The sequence below is a fragment of the Bactrocera tryoni genome, chromosome 2 (genome assembly GCF_016617805.1).
Source record: "Bactrocera tryoni isolate S06 chromosome 2, CSIRO_BtryS06_freeze2, whole genome shotgun sequence".
Taxonomy (NCBI): Eukaryota; Metazoa; Arthropoda; class Insecta; order Diptera; family Tephritidae; genus Bactrocera; species Bactrocera tryoni.
Window position 1 is genome coordinate 23,751,722 of NC_052500.1, and position 16,974 is coordinate 23,768,695.

General features: G+C 35.2%; 1 protein-coding gene across 1 annotated transcript in view; it reads left to right on the plus strand.

The window, feature by feature from the left end:
- Window positions 1-1,217: 1,217 nt before the first annotated feature.
- LOC120768570 (probable G-protein coupled receptor CG31760) overlaps window positions 1,218-16,974 on the plus strand; it is a 34,432-nt gene continuing 18,675 nt past the window's right edge. The window contains exon 1 of the mRNA XM_040095319.1: window positions 1,218-1,484. The gene's annotated coding sequence lies outside the window, so the exon portion shown is untranslated. The remainder of the gene's footprint in view (window positions 1,485-16,974) is intronic.

Sequence of the window (16,974 nt, forward strand, 5' to 3'; positions counted from 1 at the left end):
AGATACATATTTATATGACTTATTACATACATATTTATGTATCTAAGTCATACCTTGAACAGCATTCCACCATACCCAAGAAACACCCTTTATAAATATGCACACACACATTCCCATTTTCGCCATACTTCTAGCAATATTTGTACAACTCCAATAAATATACCTAAAACCTCAAACACACACACATATTTATATACATATATGCAGAAATTTGTTTGTTTTTTCTTGATTTACCACACCATAATATTCTCATTTCGCTCTCGTGATTTTCACAATACTTCAGTAGCGGCAAGTTTATGCTAACTGATAAACCGGCACGCGCAACCGTTGCGTATACGTAACTCTGTTGCTGCTGGTGGACGGGGCGTATACGTAACATTCGTTCGTTCACTGTCTATTCGCTTGCACTTCGCCGCTTGACACTACATCAACGACGCTCTCGTACACGAATTTTCAGTCTGTGACGGCAAACGAAGCGAACTGGACGTGCTCGGAGTAAAGCGGCAGCGTTTTCAAAGCCAACTCTGGTGTTATCTTGCAACAGCAGTGAGAGTGTATGTGGAAAATTTAATTTTGTATATTAGAGTTTAAGCTTTGATGCTTTTAAATATAACTCTGCACACGCATGCACGCCTACAAACAAACATACGTACATATTTAAGTGTACGGAAATACTGCTGAAACAGTTGAAGTGAAACTAATTAGAGCTTGTGACCGTTATATGCAGAGCTAAAGGCAAACGCATATGCTCTTGACTATCAGTTAAATATCATACACACATACACAGACATACACACGGACGCATATATATAGAGATATTTGTATGAGGGATTTGTCGAGTGGTTATTTTTGTCCGGATTCGCTGTAATAACGGTTCACATATTCATGCACAAACATGTTAGCCTAATCATCGCGTACATAAATTGTGACCGACAAACCAAAACAAAAGAAAGATGAAGTGATGGCAGCTACTAGTACGTGTAGTACATATAATGGCCATGGCATCTTCCGTCAACCGTCCACACCGTTTTGTGACAAAGTCCTTGAAAAAATGTGGCAAGCAGCAAAAGAAATGAAACGCGCGTGTGCGGAATTGCCTATCAGTGTATGTTAAATCGGTAATGCTACAACAATAGCAACAAAAAATAACAAATACAGCAACAAAAATAATAACAACAAAAACAAAAAAGAACAACAACAAATACAAATAATAACAACAAGAATAAAAAATAACAATTACAACAACAAGTACAACAACTAAAGATAAATTTAAAAAAATACAACAAATTTTCGTGCAACAAATGTGCGTAAGTGCAGACTTTAATGTTGCGCTAATGCTCGCTCTGACTTAATATGACATGGCAGTCGGCGTAGAAATACCAAAAAAAATACATAAAAACATAACTTGCGAAAATATGTCAACTAAGCGCGTGTCAATGTAGTTTTTTGATGAGCCACAGCATAGTTTAACATTCAACTAGAAGGTAATTTCAAAGTCACAACTTTTCTTTTGACAGCTAAACAGCAGCAGCAATACATAACTGTAATAAAATGTTAAAAAAAGCTTAACTCGACTTAAATTGCGTTAAGCAGTTTGAGTGCTAGTAAAAAATGTAGCATACTTATTAACAATTTTTTAATACTAAATTTTTTATTTAATTTTTTTAAATTTTTTTTTAAGATCGGAATTTTTTTTTAAATTTTTTTAAGTTTTTTTTAATTTTTTTAAATTTTATTATTTATTTTAAATTTAAATTACATTTTTTAAATATTTTTTTTTTAATTTTTTTAATTTTCTTAATAAATTTTTTTCCGATCTTAAAATTTTTTTTGTAACTTATAAATTCCAACACGCAGCTTTTATTATAAACCAAAAATAATCTCCAATCTCAAATAAGTTCTACAAAATGTCACAAGCTCTCACAAAAATCTAAAATCAACTTAAGCCACTTTAACATTTTAGCGCAGTTATAGACCCTATATGTATGTAATATGTGCCCGTTAACCAGCAACAAAGTGTTTGTTTAAGTTCCGTGCCTTTTCGAAGAGTTTAACTCAATTAAAATACCCTTTTGTGTCGCGTAATCCCTTCTCGCCAATTTATCTGTCATCGTTAGATAGGGGCGCAGAACAACAAAAACAAAAACAAGCAAAACCAATTTGATGCGTAGGTGTCCTCTTCAATGGTTATGCTGCTATTGTTGCGTCTGAGGTGTGGCGCTTGCAACGACGCCGAATGCGTGTTGGTGGCATGCAGGCAGTGTGGCGTGTTGCAAGCGCTTGCACTTTCGTTTGTGCCCTTTCATTTCTAATTTGCATTTGCATTTGTTTGCAAATTTTATTTACTTTTATAGCAATTTGAACGCGCCAAACCATTTGATAACTTAATTAACATAGCCGTTATTTTACAAGCCATAACGGTTGATTTAATTATGGCCGCCATTTTGTACAAAGGGTGGAGGGTAATATTGTTGCTATACTGTTTTTGTTGTGCAAAAACAAATTTATGTAGGCAAACTTAACTTTTTCAATTTTTAAAATTTTTAAACAGTTTTCAACCCTCAAAAATTTATTACTGTGGAGAAATTTCCGAAGACTCTACAGACTGCTTTCCATCCAGAGAAAGTGATTTTATGTTGTGGTTTGTATTACAAAGTTGCTGTTGATCAATACTTTTATAAAGAGTGATCTATTTCGAGCTTCCCTACATTTTTAAAGAAAAAACACAGACACTTTAAATTTAATGAGGAATGAAAATTTATTATTATTTGATAGAACATTCTTTGGCATTATTTTTTTAAGATTATCTCAGATGACCCATCCGTTGAGTCCAATTTCCGATGACTCGTTCAAGTAAACCAAATGTCGCCGAGATCCACGAGGGTCAATTTCAGTCAACAAATAGTTGGTTATAATGTCGCGATAACGGTCGCCTTTGACTGTTACGTACCCAACGGTATCATTTTTGAAGAAATATGTACTGATGATTCCACCGGCAGACAAAAAACACCAAACAGTGTTTTTTTCTGGATGAAATGGCAGCTCTGGAAACTCTTCAGGTTGCTCTCCGTCCCAAACGCGGCAATTTTACATAACCATTAAGCCAGAAATGGACATCATCGCTGAATAAAATTGGCTCGAAAACTTCGGATCTTCTTGGAACTTGGAGCCCATAGAGCGAAGCGATGTCGCTTGGAAGGGTCGAGCGGCAAGAACTGAACAAGCTGTATTTTGTACGCTTCCAATTTAGTATTCCGACGTAAAATGCGCCAAGTCCTTCCATACGTCAGGCCGTGTTGCTGCGAACGGTGCCGAATCGACTCTGCACGCTATTTCCGTACACTCTCTGCTACGGCTGCCATATTTTCATCACTGCGTGCTGGACGTAGTCTATTCGGTCGAATATTATCCAATAATGAATGCTGTATCCCAAAAGGGGTGTTGCTATGGCGAATAGTACACTCAGTAGGCTGATATGTTGGCCATAAGTTGAGCGAAGCTCGCGAAATATTGGATAGTCGAAAAAGTCTTTTCATATTTCTAATCAAATTCGAACTTATTTTTTTATATTTATAATAATAAAGAAATATACAAATATGCACATTGTTGGGCTACACGATCGGGCACAGCATCGTTCCCGTAATCCTTAAAAATTTCATTGGTGGCTTGCGTGGCATTCTTCCCTTTTTTATGCAAAAATTTCAAAATATAGTGAATTTCTTCATTATTTTCACTAATTTTTGAACAGCTACAACTTTTTTTCATCTTCCCTAAATTAAAATTTTTTTTTGGTTAAATGAAGATTAATCTTTCCTTTCCAATATGGTATGACATAATGTGAATTGTTGCACTGGAGATATACGACTGCAACGACATCTATTGACGAAATACGAAAACACTTTTTCTAATACTTACAGAACGGTAATGTTCGTAATCAAGTTGAACGATTTGGAAACCTTATTCAGGCGTAAGCCTTCAATGATAAAATGCCAAACAATACTCAATAAAAATAACAAGACAGCTTGACACGAGTCATGAGTGATCTGTCAGAAAAAGTTATTGAAAAAAGTACATCTCCTTGGATCACCCGTTAAAACTGAAGATATAGCTAGGCTTGCAATCAAAGTTCCGCATATTTTGGAGAAACTTTTAAAGAACATTTTCATATGAAGAAATGGCACTCTAAATTTGTCAGCAATATTATCGGATTTGACTATGCTAACCGACTATTTATAGGAGATGCGTCAAGTCGACATTCTACGCCGAGAAATCAGAACGATTGATAAATAAGAAACCATCTCTCAGACGCTATTAGCGTGATAGAACCTTTTAAGAAATGAGTGGTGTATAATTGGATTGTTTAAAATTTAAATTTCATACAATTTCCGAATTAATATGACTCAAACACAAGACATGTTATTCTTTAAACTATGAACCTCTAAATGACATCATTTCCACATTCATGAAACATGTTGACTTAGAGTAATAAAATCATTATTAAGGATATATTCGGTAGCTGATAAGGTACTCACCGAACTCAGACACAGCCTCTCAGTGAAGTATACCCACTCAGTTTCATTATGTTGCCTGCATTATTCAATATTTTGTTAATGCCGGCGTGAAGTAGTTTAAGGTGCGTACTACCTCTTCCCTGCTTCCCACTTCCAACAAAAAAATAAAACAAAATTTACGCAAATCACACGTCAATGGCATGTTTTATGTCATAAGAACGCTTCTAAAAAAATATATCAGATGTTTACAGACCGTTTACACTTGTAGTTATTTTAGCCTAAAACCGGAGGACAAGTTCGGCAAAGTATCTAATGTATGTCGGTTTAAGTGTCAATATAGACCTAATTATTATACCCTGAAAAGTGTATATTAAGTTTGTCACGAAGTTTGTAACACCCAGAAAAAAGCGTCGGAGACCCTATAAAGTATATATATAAATGATCAGTATGTTGAGCTGAGTCGATTAAGCCATATCTGTCCGTCCGTCCGTCCGTCTGTATACTATATATGAACTAGTCCATCAGTTTTTAAGATATCGTTTTGAAATTTTGCAAACGTCATTTTCTCTTCAAGAAGCTGCTCATTTGTCGGAACTGCCGATATCGGACCACTATAACATATGGCTGCCATACAAACTGAACGATCGGAATCAAATGCTTGTATGGAAAACTTTCACATTTGACAATGTATCTTCACGAAAGTTGGCACAGGTTATTTTCTAAGATACTAATGTAATCTCCGAAGAAATTGATCAGATCGGTTAACTATAGCATATAGCTTCCATACAAACTGAACGATCGGAATCAAGGGTGTGTATGGAAAACTTTCGCATTTGACAAGACTTATCTACAAAAGTTGGCACAGATTATTTTCTAAGGCAACAATGTAATCTCCGAAGAAATTGTTCAGATCGGCTTACTATAGCATATAGCTGCCATACAAACTTAACGATCGGAAAAAAGTTCTTGTATGGAAAACTTTTGCATTTGACAAGATACATTCACGAAATATGCTGTACATTATTTTCCAAAACAATGTAATCTTCGAAGAAATTGATCAGATCAGCTTACTATAGCATATAGCTGCCATACAAACTGAACGATGGAAAAAAGTTCTTGTAAGGAAAACTTTTACATTTGTCAAGATATATTCACGAAATATAGTATGCATTATTTTTTTGAAGCAACAATGTAATCTCCGAAAAAATTGTTCACATCGGTTAACTATAGCATATAGCTTCCATATAAACTGAAAATATAGTTACTAAAGGAAATGCACCGGTGAAGCGTATATTGGCTTCGGTGCAGCCGAAGTTAACGTTTTTTCTTGTTTTAAGATTGAACATGATACTTCCAAAACAAAACTAAAAATTCTACAAAAAAAGGGTTTCTTACACTATTTTCCCTTTCCTGCACATATTAAATAATTTTAATGTATTTTGTCAGCTTCATATCTCATTAAGAAGCATAGCAGTAATTGGTAAAGAAGCACATCAAAAAATTTGTCAAGGTGTTAGCTTCATATTATACATACATACATACATTGCTGAGCAAAGACTCTTCACCTAAAAATTATAATTAAGAATTCATAACCGTTCAATTATAAATTCCTCAGCATCTTCGTACTTCTACTACACGAAATAAAGTTATTATTTTATCACCGTTGTCAACCTTTCTACTTTACGGCTTTAGAGTTGAAATTTACTCTCACTAACCCCTTAACACTTTACACACAAGGGAAATTAATTTGTTGCGCTTGTGCATACTAAAATTATGAGAATGTGATAATTTACAACTCATTCAAGAGCCGTAGTGTACCTGATGCCATATAGCTTCATGTAGTTGCAGTGAAGTTTCTTATTTAATGAAAATTGCAATATGAATTCAGGGTTCATGTAATATTTACAAATGCTTATGGACTAGTTTGTGCCTCTTCTACGGGTATATTAGAATTTAAGCAAGTGACTATTACTGAAAATATTATGAGCGAAGATTTTAAAGTAAATGAAAGATAGTACTTATTACTATACTATTTTTTTTAAACGCCTGGTTTTCAACGAGGTCAGGTATTTTCGGAGTTGGTCATTTTGAGAACTGTTACTTGATTTATACTTAGTTTTGTTTGCCATTTTATATTGAACAGACCTACTCCGGAACAATGCAAAAACCATAACTTTTTCTGAATTTTTTCAATTGTATGATGTTGATGCGGATGACCTCTGATTCAAACTAGACAACACTACATGCCATACTGCAAACAAAACAATCATTTTGTCGAAGGAAACTTTTGAGGAAAGTTCTCTGAGCGCCATTCACTTGGGATTGGCCAGAAGCGATTATTTTATGCAGGTCTCAAGCAGCTCATGACTTCCGGTCTTAGACCAAGTATCCTCTGGGTAGCCAAAAACACATCCGTTTAAAAGCGAGATAAAGTGAGAAGGCGAAACATGCTTCCCCAGGCTTGTGCACTGGGACCCGCCACGTTAAAAAACACCCTCAATGATAACAACACAACTCTTTTTTGGTGGGGTTGTGTGAAGTCGCTTGGCTACGCAGATTAACCCGAGACGTTTGACGGTTTTGATTGAGAATATTCGGTGTGTTATTGCTGGCATACGACCACAATTGTTGCAAAAAGTCTTACTTCGATATATCTGACCCAACAATGCTCCAATGTCTTTAAGCCGTATGAAAAATACCCTTGTTGGAAGGATTTTTTAATCATATTTGGAAGCATAAAAGAAATCATACGCACTAAATCTGGTGAAAACGGAGAATGTGGCAACATTGTGCAGTCAAATTCAAAAAAATTGGAAAGAGTAGCCGCATTATCATGCTGGATGATCACTTTTTTGTACATAAAATAGGACCATTGTTCAAAGCAATTCGATGCAATAATTCGAAATGGTCATGCCTTGTAAGCCTTCTGCATTTCTCCAGCTAATCGATGTAGACTTTGTGAACCCCAGAAAAGCTAACACCTTTCCAGACGATAAGACAGTCTTCGCTTTTTGCGGAGCTGGTTCGCTGGGTTAAGTCTTTTCTTTTATATTAAATATTTCATGGTAACTAGTACAGGTGTAACCATTACTACTCGGCGGTCAGGAAACGACGTAGAAACTTTTTAGGATTGTTCTTAAGCAGTGCCTTTTGTGTGATGTGTGCTAGTGGATCCATGTTTCGTCGGCGATCACTAAATGACATAGAAAGGATTGTTCATAAATAGTGTCAAATATGACTACGAAGTGGTCTCACGGCGCAGCCATCACTGTAATAGCTTTTTCATACCCAATACTTCATGTAGTATATCTAATCAACTGTCTGAGAGTCTTGTGGTTTTCGAGGAATCATACTCATAAAAAAAGGACCTGCGACCACATTTGAACTGATTACACTGCTACTAGTCTGTTTTCCAACTCAAGGACTAAGACTATAATTTTATTGATGAAGGCACGCACTAGGCGAAGAGACTTCACGCTTTCAGTAAAATCTCAATCCAAATATCTAAAATGTCAGACTGAGTGAAGATCTTCTTAATTGCCGTATACACCGCATACGCGCTGCAATTGGTCTACCTTTTCGCTGTTTTTCTGCAATTAGAGATTCCAAGTGTAGTCAGGTCCTTTTCTATCTGATCTTTCCAACGGAGTGGAGAAAGGATCTTCCTCTTCCTCTGCTTGCCCCGCGGGTACTGCATCGATACCCTCAAAGCAGGAGTGTTTTCATCCATTCGGACCACAAGACTTAGCGAGCTTAGCCACTGTCTCTCAATTCGCTGAACTATGTCGAAGTCATCGTATTTCTCGTACTGCTCATCGTTCCATCAATGCGCAAAGGACCATAAGTCTTCCGCAGAACCTTTCCTCCTAACGCCGATTCATCAGCTGATGCCATCGTCCATGCCTCTGTATCATATAGCAGGACGGAGATGATTAGTGGCTTCTGGAATATGGTCTTTGTTCGTCGAGAGAGGACTTTACTCCTCAATTGCCTATTCGTCCGAAGTAGCAGCTGTGAGCAAAAGTTATTCTGCGTTGGATTTAGAGGCTGATGCTGTTGTTGGTGTTAATGCTGGTTCCAAGATAGAAGATAACTGAACACTGAGAAGTAAATTCGCCTCAATTGCTACGATATTAGTCATACGTCATACATTTTCCATTTCACTTTCTCTTAGATATTAGATTTTGTCAGATTTTCCTAATATTTCTCTTAACAGCGATCAAAGCAGTTTCCACATTTTCGAACTAAATAAAGTATTTTACATAGATAAAAAAACTGTAAGTCCTTCAATGAAAAATACGCTCTTAAATCTTAAACTATTTTTGGCTTGTGACACATTGATAAACTTATTAAAGTGCCGCAATCCGCATTAGTTTCGAAATAAAATTGAATTGCTAATTCGGATCAAAAACCATAAAACTGTTTAGTATCCAAACGTTTGTCGTTTGACAAAATGCAAATCGAAGTGTTGAGGTTATTGCTAAAAAATGCACACCCGTCATCCCAAGAACACACAAACATGTCGCCGTGATTTTTATACCGTTATACATATATTGGGGGCATTAGTTGTAAAGTTGGTGGTTATTTTGAAGTGGTAAAAGCGCTGCGTTCGCTCATTTTTTTACCTACTCACTTTGGTACTTATACATGCATACATTTTTTTTGTTGTACACACTTACAAACACACATATATGGTTTGTGTCACTTTTCCTCGTACCATTAATGTGTATGTGTGCATCATGTAATGTTTGCCGCTTTGTATATTTTATGTATCGAAGAACGCACTTAAGCCGGCATTTACATATGCGGATACACAACAACAACAAACAGTGGTTGTCAAAGTGTAACAGTTAAAAACTTTTATAGTGATTTTGTTTGTATTCCAATCTATATATGTATATACTGAAATATATATGTATGCATATGCATAGGTTTTATAAATTCATTACTGAAAGACAATCATCATATATACATACATACCTACATATATTAGTGTGTTCCTTATTTCTGAAGTGGATTGTGTTTCGCTAACGCCGCCAAAACTTTCAGTTTTTTTTTTAATTAAGGGTCCAGCATGAAGAGGCCCTTTATCTCCAATTCAGCCGTACCTATGTAAATCATTTTACATTTTCCATGTCTACAACATGGGATTTTTTGATATTTTTCTTTAAAGAGGTGCACATAATACCTTGAAAAATGATATTCCAATACAAATTTTTCCGCCCTACAAACGAGGTTTTAATGATTTTTCTCATAAAAATATTATTTTAAAAGTTATACGCAGTTCAATTTATACAAGAAATGTACACAGCATTCATAACTACAAGTGAATGTAGTTTTGTGTTGCTCATACGACATGGTGTACTATATGGTAGACCTTGTTTGTTCAGCGATGTGTTAGAGTATCACTTTTCCAAGGTTGTAGATTGCTTTCTTTTGGAAAAAAATATTCTATTGCAAACGAGCCTGCACGGTTTGGAGTCAAGTGGTAAGACTGAAATAATTATATGTGATGCATAGGGGGCGAGAAAGGGACGGCTGTTTGCTTTAATTTCACATTGTTTAAGTACATTCGAAAAAATAATTTGAAGCAATTTTATATATAAATAATACTTATACTTGTCATATGTCTCATACTTGTCGTCAGATTTCATTCAATTCATGTGGTTGCACAATTTTATGGTCTTTTATAACAACGCGCTTTTAAATTTATTCCATACTAGAGGACCCGCCCATGTTTTACTGTGGCTGATACATAGGTAGTACTACTAATACCATCTATATGATTTCTATTAGTTAGTTTATAAGTATTAGTTAAGGAATAATCGCATTTTTGGTGAAGCAACAAAAATGAATCAAAAAGCATTTCGTGCGTTAAGAAAGAATTGGTTTTTGGGGTAAAAATACTATTGAATTTGGGCTGTGCATCAGTGAAATCAATCGATTGTCAGCTTAGTGGACTGCATATTAAGAAACGGTTCTCAAGCGTGGAAAGTCAAAAAAATCGGCTGGCAACGTTATGGCATCAGTCTTGCAATGCGAATACGAAAAGATTTCTGTATATCTCAAACATTAATAGACCTTTTTATCAACACTTCAGTTATGCCGTTATTTTTTTATGCCAGATCTTTTGCAATTTTAAATTGCCTGTCAAGATACCCCTCCAATAGTTAGGGTATGAAAAAAATGTTATAGCTACCCATAGATGTATTGAAACACCCAATTTATTACTTAAGAACGAACAACTCTGTGCACGTTATGAAGACTGGTCTACAGATGTCGCCTTTTACTTTGGCATCGTTTTGTTTATTGCACGTTCCAATGTAAAACATTCCAAAATTAGCAATTAATTACAAATGAAAAATTAATTTAAAAAACATTTTCAAGTGGACCAAATTGTGAGTCTAAACCATTCTCGAATCTCCTTGAATACACACAAAAAATTTCATCAAAATCGGTCCAGCCGTTTAGGAGCAGTTCAACTACAAACACACGGTCAGAAGATTTATATATATAAAGATGAGAATAAAAATAATGGCCGAAATAGTTTCGCGGCGTTAGTGGCTGGCTTTTTATATTAACTGCTATAATGTAAATGAAGGGTAGCTCAAAATTAAAACAAGAGTTAAATTTGCCACCATTTATGTTGTAAAGCGTTGACAACCATAAAAAACCAAATCGACACATGACAGTTTAGGCTAAGGAAAACGGGACGTTGCACAGTAAAACAATATGTCTTCATTATTGAACTATATTTAGTGGATTCGCATGGAAGTATAATACAGGATTTTCCAATAAGACTGATATTATTTCTTAAAAAAAACAGTAATTGTTAAGGAAAATTAAATTATTTTTTCTTAATGTGTAGTAAAATTGATGTAACTACGTTCTGAATGCATATAACAGTATTCAAATGTCCTCTCAACTTCTTTTACCGGAACGAATTCGATCAACACAATTTTCGAGTACTTTTTCTACTAAATAAAGTCGTATGTGAAGAATAGCACTTGCAATATTGATATATGCTAAAGATCAAATAACCAAACAAGAAGGAGCCTAATGGTGTTAAATCACAACTTCTTTGAGACCATGTTACAATTTCTTGAAAAAATCAAATCTCCAAACTTTTCTCGCAATAATTCGGTTGTTTCAAGTGCTGTGTGGCACGTCCACCACACCAAAAACTATACCAAACTGTCAATTTAGGTGAATGTTATGGTTGTTCATGAATAATTTGTGGATTTTCTTCGCACCGGCGAAAGTGAGCCTCATCGCAGAAGATGATTTGCTTAAAAGAAATCGTTATCACTTTCAAGTTGTTCCAAGGCAAAATCACCCAATGACGTTTACGGTGGCCCAATGGCTGCAGTTCTTGCAAGAGCACAATTTTATACGATTGCAAGACCAAATCTTTTCTCAAAATCCTCCAAGTTATGGTTTGAGACAGTACCAATTTTCATGGAATCGACAAATTGCGGTCTTCAGCAACACTTGCCTGAACGCCAGCAACATTTTCGTTACTTCGAGGCGTTCTTTATCTTTTTGGCACTTGAATATTATGTACAGAAAATGTACGCTCGAAATTTTCAACAATTCCACGAATAGCGAGCACAGGTGGACGATGATTACGACCATAAAACAGCAAAAGCGCACGAAAAGATTAAATTAGAGAACGATTATTTTGATAATAAAATTGAATAATTTGTAAACGTTGTTCTTGTTTATATCTTTCCATGATGAAATTGTAAACATTACTGAATATAATAAAAATAAAAAAAATACAGGCCGAAACCACACTAGAAATCATAGCACGTTGGGAAAGCCTGGTACATATGATCGTGGACGAAGTTATCTCCTCCTTACTTATTTGTGTAATGTTTTAGTGTATCTCATAACAAGACCCAGCTGAGTTTAAGCCTTCCTGTTTGCCTCTAACTGCAGAAATCCATTAATAGTAGGCATTTTAACAAATAATAACTTTAGCTGATTTATCTAAGCCACTTTCTCCCTTAGAGTTTTCTAGACACCATTGTACTATGTTCGTGTACATACATACATATGTATACCCGCACCTGTAAAGCTAATAAACAGGTCGGGACTTTTAGAATATTTGTTGCTGGCTACATTTTCCTTTGCCTCTACGTACAAAGCAAAGTTATGTCATGTTTTTATAGGTACAAGCTTCATATACTTTAAAGTCCGTATATACACATACAAATGTATGCTTATATATAAGCATACATAAATGTGCATGATACATATGGTGCATTACTACAGCGCCAAGTAAAAAGGATACATAAAACAGAAAAATGAACTTTTTATGTTGAAATAATAAAAACTCATTTTAAACACATAAACATTATGTGTACATGTGTAGATGATATGTGTATGTATGTGTATAACGGAGCGCTTAATGTGCCAACGCGGAAGACCTTATATTACATTTAGCTCTGTGTAAGGAGCGAAATTGCTTTCGCTACCCAGTACAACAAATGCCGTTAAGATTTTGAGGGGTTCTCTTCAAAGGTCCATAGCTAGATACGAAATTTCACTTAGGATACGATAAAAACTTGATACTAATTGTGTACTAAGACAGTTACTTAAGCATAAGGGTTTTCTAGGACAGTAACTTTATTGGAGGTGTTCTCTAACAGCCTCGTCTCTAGAAAGTTACTTTATTTCTCATAACAAAACAGTTCTCAGGACAAAAAGTGTGACCTTAATCCGGAGCGCGCAATAAGTCATTAATTCCAATAAGAAACCCCGTCATTTTTGTGCCTTTTCTTTTATAGAAAACTTAAAAATAGTTTTAGTAAATTTCCGTAAAAAAAGTAAGCACATATGGAATGATCTGAGCTTTTAACCATACCGATCTCTATTTAGTTCTCGGATTTTGTAGGTTAGGAGCTCAAAGTCTGTTGACGGACTGACTGACTCTTAACCATATCGATCTCTCTTCTGTTAACCATATCGATCTCTTTTTAGTTCTCCGATTTCGTAATCTGTTGAAATTCTGTTGACGGAGGATGGAATGATCTGAGTTCTTAATCATACCGATCTTTCTTCAGTTCTCGGATTTAGTAGGTTGGGTGCTCAAAGTCTGTTGACGGACTGACTGACTGTTAACCATATCGATCTCTCTTCAGTTCTCAGATTTTGTAGGTTGGGAGCTCAAAGTCTGTTGACGGAGTATGGAATGATCTGAGTTCTTAATCATATCGATCTCTCTTCAGTTATCGGATTTAGTAGGTTGGGAGTTCAAGGTTTATTGACGGAGTATGGAATGATCTGAGTTCTTAATCATATCGATCTCTCTTCAGTTCTCGGATTTAGTAGATTGGGAGCTCAAAGTCTGTTGACGGACTGACTGACTGTTAACCATATCGATCTCTCTTCAGTTCTCAGATTTTGTAGTTTGGGAGCTTAAGGTCTGTTGACGGAGTATATAGTACGATTGTTAGTCAGTATCTGTACTATATTTGAAATCATCCTCTCAAATCTTGGAATCTTGGGCAAAATTCTTACTCCATCATTATTTATATATATATCTCATACATTAGTGGCATTTTTCGCCTATAAAAAGGAAAAACAATTTCGATTTTTAACCCAAAAGAAGATATCTTCTATCAAAAAAGTTTACAAAAGGACCTGAGTGGATTTCTATACGAACATTGTATGTTGCTTTAGGTAGTCCCACTTTGTTCAGCATTTTGTTGATTACTAGTTTTGGCAATAACTTGCTTCAAGTTTCATCTGTAGATTTGTTTTTGCAGATTTACTCTTCTTATTTGGATTTTAGTGAAAATAAAATAGTGTTGAAATACGATTTTTGGGTGTAGCGACTAGCCGAACAATATCGGATGATAAATAAAATATTTCGCGACAACACGATTCAGGTTTCATCTAGAGAAATTTGTATTCATTGATTTCTCCTTCCAATTAAGACTTCGAACTAGAAAAAACTGCTCCAGAAATACGATTTTTGGTAGTAGCGACCAACTGAACAATGTCGGGTCATAAATAATATTTTTGGCGAATACATGACTCAGGTTCCATATAGAGAGATTTTTTTGCTTAGATTTAGATTTCGTATTAGAATAAAATGATCTTTAAATACGATTTTTGGTAGTAATCCGACACTAGCGCCATCTAGCAGGCTTCAATTTATTTGGAGATACACTTCCTGAGTGATTCAAGACTTTAGTATAAAATCTGATTAAATTTGAGCCGGTCTGGTGCGTTTAAAGGCGAAGTATTACGTGATGGTAGTGAAGTCAATGAAAACATGGTGCTTCCTGTGTGCCGTCCGACCACCTTTTTTGATGAACATAGTACCGAAAAAGTTTAAGAAATATAGTAGCTCTTGGAAATCGTCGCATTGATAGCGGAGAGATAATAGAGAATTTCTAAGCATTTTGGTTAATCCTTTGGGTATGAAGCGTTTGTTTTTTTATTTTGCAAAAACGACGTCGATAGCGATCACAAAATTGAGTTGGGAACTCTACATTCATCAAAAGTAACATTACTAGTGACGAGGCGCGGTCTCGTGGTGAAGTGTATGGAAAATTGGATTAAACTTTGGTAAGCATATATTGGCTTGGAAGCCAATTTTGACGACGATAAGACAGATTTGTAGTAAAATCTATAAAGACGAAGTTCTTTTTTTTGCCAATCTGGGTCATATTTGATCAGGTAATAAACTCATCACTATACTACATCTATCTTCATATATACAATTTTACTGTGGCATCCACGTTCCCTAGATTATAAAGGTTTATATATACCTAACCACTGAGCAAAGTAAGCTTACCCTGCCGTTTATTGGGTGGGTATAAAAATTGTTGAGCCTCCACAAAGACCTCAAACACTTTAGAAACAAAATGACGAATACTTTTATTCATAAGTGTATGCGGTATATGTAAGTATGTATTATAAGCAAACAAATGCTTTCACACAAAACCATGCGCCTCTTATTGGTGACGTTTGACAAGCATATGACTTACATGGCAAAGTGCACTCGACTGTTGCACAATGTACAATGCACAACTACAAGTATATACACACAGACATACAGACACATGCAAGCATGTTTGTGTACAAAATAACACGAGACGTTGACAACCCTATTTTAAATTTGACAGCCTGCAGAAAAGCAGTGCTGTTTGTGAGAGCTCAAAAGCTAAGAAGAAGATGTGAAATGTCTTAGACATTAGTAGAAGCTATGTTTATATCTTCTAAGGGTTAATTGTGTTCTTTCTGCAATAAACGTTTTTCATTCAATTTGAAAATATCAATAACTTTTGTATTTTTTTTAAGTTCGCTACTTAAAAGATTTAATTTTAAATTTCGTTGACTCATCCCTTTTGCATCTATTTCGCACCAGTATGGATACAGTTAAGTAGTGAAGTTGGCAATGCAATTTTATGCGTGCATGATTCCCTTAAAAAGTGGTATGCTGGCACGTGCTACAAAATTTTGAAAGAAGCAAAATGCATAAACATCAAATAAAGAACAACAACAAACAAAGTTACATAAGAGAAACATGCGATATGACAGACATCATGGAAACATGCATTTATTAGTATATAAGTGTATGTGTATGCATAAGTGCAAAGTAGAAAGCGGTTGACCACATCAAAATATGGGTCAAATGACTTCCTTATCACTTAAAGTCAACAATATTGTAAAATATTTGGACAACGTATGTCAGAGTAATCAAGAGATGTATGCATATATATATAGAAATATACATATGATAGCTTTTTATTACACGGATAACTCTTTATATATTATGTACGGAAAACCAGAAAAGCATTGGTCCTCTATAATAGTTATAAGGAGGAATTCATTGAACTGATCTGGTAATTAAAATAAAAACATGACTTTATCATCAAAAAATTATTAATTGTATTCCATGTGTACTGCACAGGGTGCATTCGAAGTTCATTTTTGAATATACGTGAGCTTGTTTAAATCAGGATCACCTTTAAAACGGGCTCTGAGTCAATATAGGCACCAAAGTTTAATCCAATTTTCCATACACTTCACCACAGGACCGCGTCTCGCCAGCAGTAAAGATGCGTTTGATATATATAGGGTTCCCAGCGCTCTTTTGTGGTCTCTATCGACGTCGTTTTTGCGAAATAAAAAAACGCTTCATATCCGAAACATTAACCAAAATAGTTAGACGATCCATAAGATATCTAGAGATGCTCTAGTATCTCTCCAATGTCAATACAACGATTTCAAGCGCTATTTCTTTAACTTTTTCGGTGTCATCTTCATTAACAAAGGTGATTGGACGGTACACAAGAAGCAAGTTTTCGTCGACTTCAGGACCATCATGCTTTTTGCCTTTAAAAGAACCAGTCTGGATTAAATTTAATCAGATTTCAACTTTATAGATTCCTGAATCGCTAAGTTCATTTTGATGAAAATGTAAAGATACTTAATCACGCTAGAT